The sequence below is a fragment of the Falco rusticolus genome, chromosome 1, assembly GCF_015220075.1.
Source record: "Falco rusticolus isolate bFalRus1 chromosome 1, bFalRus1.pri, whole genome shotgun sequence".
Lineage (NCBI taxonomy): Eukaryota > Metazoa > Chordata > Aves > Falconiformes > Falconidae > Falco > Falco rusticolus.
In genome coordinates this window covers 60,804,917-60,814,801 of record NC_051187.1, presented here as the reverse complement: position 1 = coordinate 60,814,801, position 9,885 = coordinate 60,804,917, and positions in this window count along the sequence as shown.

Below are 9,885 nucleotides of genomic sequence, written 5' to 3'. Positions count from 1 at the left end.
GCATATGGGAAACACTGGGAGGCAGGGGTTGTGGTCCACCTGGGTACCACATAAAAAAAAAAAAAAAGAAAAAGATATTCTGGAGGCAGAACACAGGATGCTAAAGACAAGGGTCCCCATCATAACCCAGCTGGTGAGGAGGCAAAGTCTCAATGCATGACTAGAGCAATGGAGTAAGGAAGAGAGGCTCACATTCATCAGGGACTGGGGAAGCTTCTAGAGTAGATTAAGCCTAGAAAAGGATGACCAGATTTCCACCTGAACTGAGAGGGAAACAGAATCTGCACTTTACATCAGGAAGATCATACAGAAATTTCAAACTGACAAATAGGAGAAAGGAGACTGGTGCACACAAGATGCACTGTTCTGAATCCTATGGGAGACACCACAAACAAATGAAGAATAGGACAGAAGTTAACAAAAGTCAGACAGTAAACAGAAGTAGTAGAAAAAAAGTCTGATAAGGAAAGGATACAGTGACAGAAAGCCAACATCAATGCTTTCCATGTTTCACAGCAGACCCACAATGCTGACCTTTGGACATAGACACAGCAGGTATAAAGGAAACATGGCAGCAGGAAGGCAATGGAACATTGAAGTACAAGGGAACTATTATTTCCAATTACTTTAATTACTCTGCAGCAAAACATGAAATATTTACATTGACCACTCGAATAACACTAGATTTCTAGATGCTGTGAACAACTGTTTCAGGAACAGGCAGCTAGGAAACCCACAAAATGGGAAGCAACTCTTGATTCAGCCCTGACCAGTACACATAATTGGTTTATCATATTTCTCCCATGTACCTGAACTATATCAAGCATCAGATTCAGCATTTCTACAGACCCTCAAAGCCAGATGATCAAGTATTGTCATGCTCACTAAATATAACGGTATTTAAAAAACCCAAAAATAACACCAAACCATTGGGAGCAAGAAAGCATACTTCAGAAAAGCTGAAAAAAAGGAAAGGATTATAAACTCAGGTATAAACTGCAAAAAAAGAAAAAAAGAAATAACCAACCCAAAAATTAGGCAGAAGCATACCAGAATCCTCTAGCTGATATTTCTCAGGAACAAAGAATCAGTATAAGAAACTAAGGGAAAAGCCAACAACAACGTGATGAAGAATAGGTAGCACTCAACCAGGGTGAAGGATGGAAGAATTGTATTATCGATGATGGTACACAGCCTCTCACCCAACACTACTTTATTGCCAGAATACAGAGGGAAATATTTCCAAAAGGAGCATTTTAAAGCAAGCATGGGGAACCTTTAACAGTGTCATATGATATACAAAAATGGCCATATAACACAGGCAAATATGCAATAAAAGTAGCAAGTATTTCTAGAAATAGGCTGTATGGGGTATAATCATCACAGCTTTTTGTAAAGCAGTCTTGCAAACCTACCTCAGTTCCTGGGCAGGCTAACAGCTAGTACATGACGCACATCTAATTGATAGTGTCTGCTTGGATTTCCAAAATAATTTAAATAAGATCTCTCACAAAAACCTCTTAAAAGATCTGAGCTGCCATGGGATATGAAGGCTTAAGATGGAAAACCACTTAAGAGAGGAAACAGGCATTAAATGATAATACTTTTTTGTGAAGCTAGATCACTATCTCCCAGGAATCTCTGCTATATTCCTAAATGGTCTCAATAAAGGAAATACTGAGATGGCATTCATCAATGATAACTATGTCTACTGTTTACTCATGACAGTAAAGAAAATTGCAGAAACATCTCATAATATTGAGATACTATAGTAAATCAACAGATGAACTTCAGAATGAAAAAGTATAAAGTGACATACGTACAGAAAAAACAGCCCTAACTTTACCTACTAAGTGTCAGATGTTGAGTTGGTTATTCTTTTCAGAAATAAGATTGAAGCTGAGTCTCCTATGAGAATATCAACACAGAAGCAGTCAAAAAAACACCAGAGAAATGCTGGAAACTACTTGTAAAGAGAACAGAAAAGCAAAAAAGGAACAAGCTTATAACCACAACATAAATCCACATTATGCCTGTATCCTGAATACTGCACTAAATTATGGCCCATTTGCCCATCTTAAAGTTGATACAGAAGAACCATAAAACATCCCGAAAGAAGCAGCACATGCTGATCAAAGGACAAAGCAGTTTCTACATGCAGGATGCCTGAATAGACCAGGGTTCTGAAAAAAATATGGAGAAAGGGATGGGGGTCTAGAGAGTAATGTGTGAAGTAGTGGAAGTGAATAGGAAAACACTACTAACCGTTTCTTCTCATAAAATAACTAGGAAACTTCAATTAAGAGCAGCAGGTTTAAAACAAGCACAAGAAGATACTGTCATATAATACACACATAAGTCACGTGACTCCTTGCTGCAAGGTATGTAAAATGTCAAATATTTTGCACATTTAAAGGGAATAATCACTTTTCTGGGAAAAAAATTCCACATAGAGCTCTTAATTATAACGATTTCACCTTTGTGATCCAATAATTTCCCGACTCAAATCACCAGAAGTTTAAAAAACACTCTCAGGAAGCACCATAATCTGACTGCTGTATTCTAATCTTCCCAAGGTATCCTCCACTGACTACTCCGCAAGTCTCTAGTTCAATTAGCTGCCAGGTATTCCTTCATCAAAATAACAACAAAGTATTATAAATCCTGTGGTAGAACTGGCCAGCTTGGGACCAATGTTTTCCCCATCTGCTAAGCAAAATGTGATCTGACCTGTCTAGCTAGATCACTAGCCACAGGAATAATGTATTGGTGTCTTCGCTCTTAGACAGTTAAGGAACCATGGCAGCCCTCAATAGTTCAGTTGGAAGGATCCTAAATTGACTGTCTAGTCCAGCTGCCAGCAAACTATGGGCACCGTGTTTCTCAGCATTCAACAGTGCATTAGGCTCAAGCTACAGAGGAAGCTAGTGCTTTGCAGCAGCATGCATTCCTGGCTACAGATCACCCTATCCATATGGTATCAGTATCTGTATCTGATGACACATCATATTCCAGAAAGGGACTGTGCCCCTCCCGGGTAAGCTGAATGGTATTCCTCTGATCTGAGAGCCTAAAGAGGTGTCACAAAAGCAACAGCACCTCATGCCTTGCACATGACCAAAATCTGGCACTGTCTTTTTTGGAAATTAATTTCAGACATGCACTGTCATTTTCCTAGACTCCTCCAAAGCTTGGCAAGTGAGCTGGCACTTACCTGAAGTCAAGGCAGAAAATTACTTTTCATGTGTGGACACTGGGACATCAGTTCATCAGTGATTGATGAAGCAAGCATGTTCATCTTGTCTCCTATAAAAGTATCAGGTTACCAAAGTACCTGCCAAGGAAACAAAACTCACTTTACTCATAACAATCTTAAATTAATATTAGGATAGAAAACTTCTGAGAAGATATTTGCATTTACAAAAGTTCTTGCCAGACAAATTGCTTAGTTCTTTTGTTGAGACAATAGCTCTTCCTTCAAGAAAAATCAATACTGACCCAGCGCTGCCACCCCAAATACAGCTCTTGAGGCAGGCAGCTACCAGGCAGCCTTCCTGAATAGAAAAGGTGAAAGAAACTCAGGCTACATCTTAGTAGCCACAAATTTAAGAGAATGCAGTCCCCAGTGCAGGACACTGCAACTCTTTCACAGTTGCTATCTGCAGACACATTTGGGAACAAAAGGAAGGCTGCCTACAGGCTGTGCAAATTGAAATGGAAAAAACCTAGGCCTGTATAATTATAGTCACAAAAAAGTTTGCAGAGCAGCTCTGTTACCCATTACAAATGCAAGTCCAAATCTCATCGCTTATGCTTTTCCTCATAGGTACACAGAAGTATCTTCCAATATATTAGTAACACTTTAAACTTTCAGCATGAATGTTTTTTAAAATAGTTCTTTCAAAGTATTCAGGAAAGGCATATTCAAACTTTTCTATGAGTAAAATGCACAATATACAGCCAACACACCTTACAGCTTTGCTTGTCCCGAAGTTTGAATGTCCCTTCCCACAAAATGCATGTGGCTCAAGTGTACCTGCTACTGGATTTCAGTCACATTCATTTGCCTTTAAAAACACCAATTATAAGACTGCACAACTGGCACACAGTTTATCTTGGCTCATCTCTAGACAAGTCTGTTTCTGAAGAGAAAATCTGCATATTCAAGTAAACCCAAAATTTCCTAACAAAGGACTCAAAACCAGGGTTCCAGACCATCAGTCTTGAAACCAGATATTTAAGAGCTTGAAACTTTTAAAGATGTGGAATTTCCCAAGATAAACTCCAGTTAGACAAACTCTACTGAACACAAAATGGCAGCCAAGAACACAGTGTGCCTGCAGCCTCACACTGACCAGCACTTGGGTTCCTCTGCCCAGGCTAGCAATTAGGCCATGTGAGTACAATGCCTTTGCATGGCAGGTGCTGAACTACCCCAGTACAGACCTGTCTGTGCTTCTCTAAGACCTAGCTCCAAATCCTTATCTAGTAGCTAAAGCTCCTGAAAAACAAAATTAAGTCACTTTTCTGGAAGCCATCAACAACCCTTATCAGGCCCACACAAAGAATAGCTATTAAACCTTCACTTTGCTTTCTAATTTTATTAAGGGAGTATCTTTCATTACAAAACTTCAGGAAATGAAACATTTTCAATACACAAGGACCTTCATATGCTTTTTGCTTCTCTTGGTAGCACTGCTGCAGCTTAGAGTCAGAGCGGCTGTGTTGGGTGGTTGCCAGAGAATTTGCTGTTGATTTGTTTTAGTAATAGTCTGTTTAATTAAACTCAAAATATGGTTGGTACTTGAAGCCTTCAGTCCAACTTTGGAGACTGCTCTAGCCTGACACTTGGTCTACCCAGTATATTCAAACTAGACCATCTTGCTAATATTACATCTCCCTGAACATGAGAATCCAAGTAATACTCAGGCATAGTAACTGCAGGAACTGAAGCTGGAAGAGGAAGCTAGACACAAAGCTAGACTTTTTTTAATGATGTTTGAACAAACACACCCTATGGCAGTAAGACATGTATGTCAATTAACCCTGGTTCTGTTACTAAAAAGAAAGAAAAAAAAAATCCATGAGGGTGTAGACATGTAACTGACTCCCTGAGTATGTTCATAGCTTCATCTTCAACACTGAAGTTTCATACATGGCACACAAGGAGTACGGATTTTCCCCACAAAGAGCTCACCATCCCATCTGGTACACAAATGAACTGGTACCTTTGGTGTCACCCAAATAATCCCAACATCCTATGCCTTCGTTCTCATTCCTTGCATAAAGGATGCAGTAAGAAGTCAAAGGCAAACAAAGGTAAGTGCTGTTTCAGCCTTTGGAAAAACATTTGCTACCTACCTCCTTTCAGCACACTGCTTTGACTTGTCAGTAACAAACACCAGCAGGATTAGGTTGCTCTGCTACAACTGTATCAGCACAAGCTACAGAATATCTAGGATTCTGTTTAGCAGCAACCAGTCTAAATAGCTTGTGTAAAGGCTGGAAATTACAGCAGAGCTTACTGAACAAACTTAAGTCTTCAGCGGTCCTTTTCTATTGCTGCAGTACGAACCTAATTGAACTCACACGTATTGCAGGCAGATGGAGGAAAAGATCCAAAGCCAGTGGATAGAGGTAAACATTTTTTGTGACTGTGACCCTTCACTTTTTTTTCCCCATCTTGCTGTGCTTCCTGTGCTCTTAAGAGTTTCACTTAGGGCTCTCAGTCAAGCACATTTACTGTCTCTCACTTAGGATAATCCTAAAAAATCCCTTACTAAACTGCTTCAAAGAAATCTGGTTGGAGCCTCCTGCTACCTTGTCAATCTCTTCCCTAATTGAGAAACGTACATTATCCAGAACTGCCTCGACTTGCAGTGTGCTTTAGAATTGCCTTAAACACTCAGCCATTAATGAGATTTTGCTATATTAATATGTCATCAGAACTGATTCAACAACCCTTGTGACTCTCCCCATCATGTTTGCCATGACAGCTCTTGTTTTCTTCCTTAAATGATAATGAGACATATACATGCCTACAGTACATGCTATCACCATAATATTTAACCTCTCCTTGGGCAGTTCTTCTTGAAACACAGAGAAGCCAGAACAATCAGCTGTTGTTGTAATGAATTGCCCATGTAGAAGTCCGTGCAAAAATAGAAACTGATATGCAGGCCTAGGTCTAGGGCTGACTCAAATCATCTTCACTGGCTTACTCAATACTGAGCTGTGCTAATACCCAGTAGCTCAAGATTTCTTTCCATTTCTTCAAGGATGGCTATTCAGGTATAGACAATCATGCATGTGCTTGGAGACTAAGCTACAAGTTTTGTTAAAGGCAAAGTTTAAAAGGGGAGAAGGAACAGAAACTAAGAAAAATATTTCTCCTTATAAATTGTTTTTGGATTTATGTTCATCTCTAGGGGATGAAAAACTACTCCAAGAAGTAATTTTATATTTATAATACTCCAAGAAGTAATTTTATATATACAAACATAAAATTGTTAAACAAATACTGTTTTCTGTTTAACACAATTGTTCTACAAATATAGTATTAAGACGAAAAAAAATGTAATTACTTTATTGCTATAGTGAAGGATGAAATTAACAGCATATCAGTGGCAGGACAAAATATTTCCAGGTTATCATTAGTCTATATGAAGAAAGAGACTCAAGGAAATAGAAGTACACATGCTTTTGAGCACAGCTCTGGTTTCTAAATCAGGAAAGGGAAGGGAAGGTGGGAGAAGGTAGTGGCTGGTGAGGACTAGTAAGAAAAGAATAAAAAATAGTGCAAATCAGACCTTGTAGCATTTGCCCATGAAGACTGAGGCTGCCACAAATGACAAGAATCTAAACTCAGCTAAGTAGAAGGAAAAAAAATTTAGAAATTTGTGTCATTCTCATGCCCACTCTTAGCCCCCAGAAAGGAATCAGGAAAAACTTGAGGGTATAGTAACAAATAAAGCAATATCAATGTTTGAAGTGCTGGACAACAAAAAGGAACAGTTATTCAATACTAGCCCAGCAGACCCTGGAGTCTCATGGATCCAGACATCTTCCTGGCAAACTGAGGCCATGTCACAGTCACGCTACTGAGATACCAGCCTCAGGAATACAGGGCAAAGACAACATACAAGTAGCTACCAGCATGTGAGGGACGCCACTCATGACCTGTTGCATTTCACCACTCCTGTCCATGCTGGGCAGAGGTGCACTAGAGGATCACCAGCAAGAACACAGTGTTGCCCCTGGCTGTACACAACTGCCTGTGCCTCCCAGCTCCAGGACTGAGAGGGCTTACTCTTGCAGACTGGCCCAAATTACTTCCTGTGCCCAAAGTCACCCAGCAGCAAAGACTAGTAGCAACCACAGGTGACTCCTCCAGTAAGTCTGGAGCTTCATCCCCTACAGCAAATGGAGCAAAGTACAGACCCTGCTTAGGGTACCCTCAAACACTCAATGCTATAGATAGATAGTGCACACAGTGGTGGGAGACAATCTTTCCATAAACAGCAGTATTCCACTGCACACATTGAGACTCAGTGCTTCAAGATTTTTACTAGGTGGAACACGGCATTTTAAGGATATATTTTTTCTTTCAAATATAAGAGGACTGCTCCCATCCTGGTGCCAGTACTTCCACATATTTACGCTAAACCAGAAGGACACATACCTGTGGAATGCTTGGCTATAACAGGGCTTCAATAACACAGTAACATCTTTGTGCTGTGCATATGGGTGATGTCCCTGCAGACAGGCAGAGTTCTCGAGATGTTCCACCCTTCCTGCTTGCTGAGACTGGGTGGGCTGGACCCTGGTCTGGGTTGCTAAAAAAAGAGAAGGCTGGTGCAGGCAGACAGGCTTACAAAGCATTTGGGTGGGGAGACAGAACCAGTGCTGGTGACAGCTGAGTTTCTCAGGCTGCCTCAGCATGCTACAGTCTGGGTACCTCCCTTACTTGTGGAGATATGAGGCTCTTGGACTGAAGTGGAAGGAGCCTCCATCTCTCCCAAATCAACTCTGCTATGCACAGACACTGACATGCAGTGCGCACTCAGGGAGCCAGGCCAGCAGCACAGCAACTACAAGGGAAGAAGTTTTGATAGTGATAAGCCGGCTCCTGTGCTGGACCGGTGCAGGGACAAATCAGCAAGATCATTTCCAAGACCATCCAGGTAAGGCTGGAGAGCTTGGTGAAACAGTACTCTGACATTTGCAAGGGATGCAGGGACAACAGCTCTGAGCCAAATAGGCACAAGTCATCCCTCTCTTCTCTGCTCCAGGTTGACACAGGAGCAAAGTGGGACTGACCAGATAGGCAAGGACCTGCTGAAGGGCCTGTTGCTGCTGCAATCATTAATCCACATCCTCCACCGACAGTGAGCAAAGACTGTATGCACAGTGTGAGAGACGCTGAACACACCCTCTCTTCTGGAGGCACAGCCCTCAGTCATCTGCTTGTAATCAAACATCCTAAAGATCTTAAAGGGGTGATACACCTAACTGTATGGCCTTATCAAAATAGTTACTACAAGTAAGGACAAAGGAGGAAAATAAGTCAGCTTTGAAAGCTGTCAGACTACAGTGAGAGTACACAGACTGAAGTGGCTCCTAAGTATTTGAAAACAAATGAGGATTTAATTAAGAAGTAAATCAAGTAACAGATACAATCACATGCAATAAGGTGAAGCACAAACACTTGTAAACTAAGCAACAGCTCTCAAATTCTGAAACCCACTGAAAAAAAGCAGAAATAATTGACCACGCTGTAGGCAATCCAGAAATTACTTGGAGCCAAAATTGTGATTCAGCCGTCAAAAAGGATAATAAACATCTAGTCAGTATTGCAGATTACCTACTCTGAGACAGAAGTAGTACACCACGCACAGCAACACAGACTCCCTCTGGAGCAGCATGTACAATTCTACTGCCACAGATGAACTACAACTACAGCAGACACAAAGAGGGTTGTCAAGAGAATGAAAGCTCTGAAAAGCTATTCTTAGAAGAGAGGAGTAAATAAATAGACAAGATGGAGCTCAAAGTCTGTTTTAAAAGGACATGGAGGACAAGAGCTAGACAATCAAAATCTGCTTCAGCTGTTATTCTACTATGAGACTTGGCTGGAATTAGAAACAGCTTCAGTGTTGTAAACACCAAGCCACCCAGTGGAATAACAGCCATGAATTACATGGCAAGCCACACTTTTTTCCTGGGAACAGACACACTTTGACATTGCACCAGACGCAATCATTTTGTTTATGACACTAAATGCTCTTTTCATGGCATTACTCACATTTTGAAAGAAAAGAGTCTTCAGTGGTGGGGGAAGAAAACACTCCTTGGCTGGTTTCAGGGAATTAGAGGGAAAGGCAGTATCTTAATGTTCTTTCTGGATAGTAGCTAATCCTCAAGTAGTCAGCTCCTTCTTGACTAGTCTTTCTTCCCAAAACTCTCTGGGCTTTAGTAGAGAGAGCAGAAGCAGCAGAGGAAAAGAACTGCAAGTGGAAGGGAACAGAAATGGATACATGATGTTTAAAGAAAATTGACTGCATGGTTTCTAATTATGTAAACTATCTTCCAGTACACAGCCATTAGCTTGAAGCCACAGGGCAAGAAGAAATCACCCCATATAAAACTGCCTCAGCTTATTCAGCAGTTTTCATTACTGGGCCACCAACAGAAGTGTTTTGAGCTTTGCCAGACTAACTACAGTGCTTTTGAGAGGAAAACACACACAAAGGGCAACTTTTCACCCTTCACCTGTAGGCTGCCTCTCTAAAAGGCTGGCTTCCCTGTAAGATGGCACACAGAACAAGTACATTTTGCTGCAAGGTGAGCTCAGGCCATCACATGGCCTCAGTCGTCTGATCAATG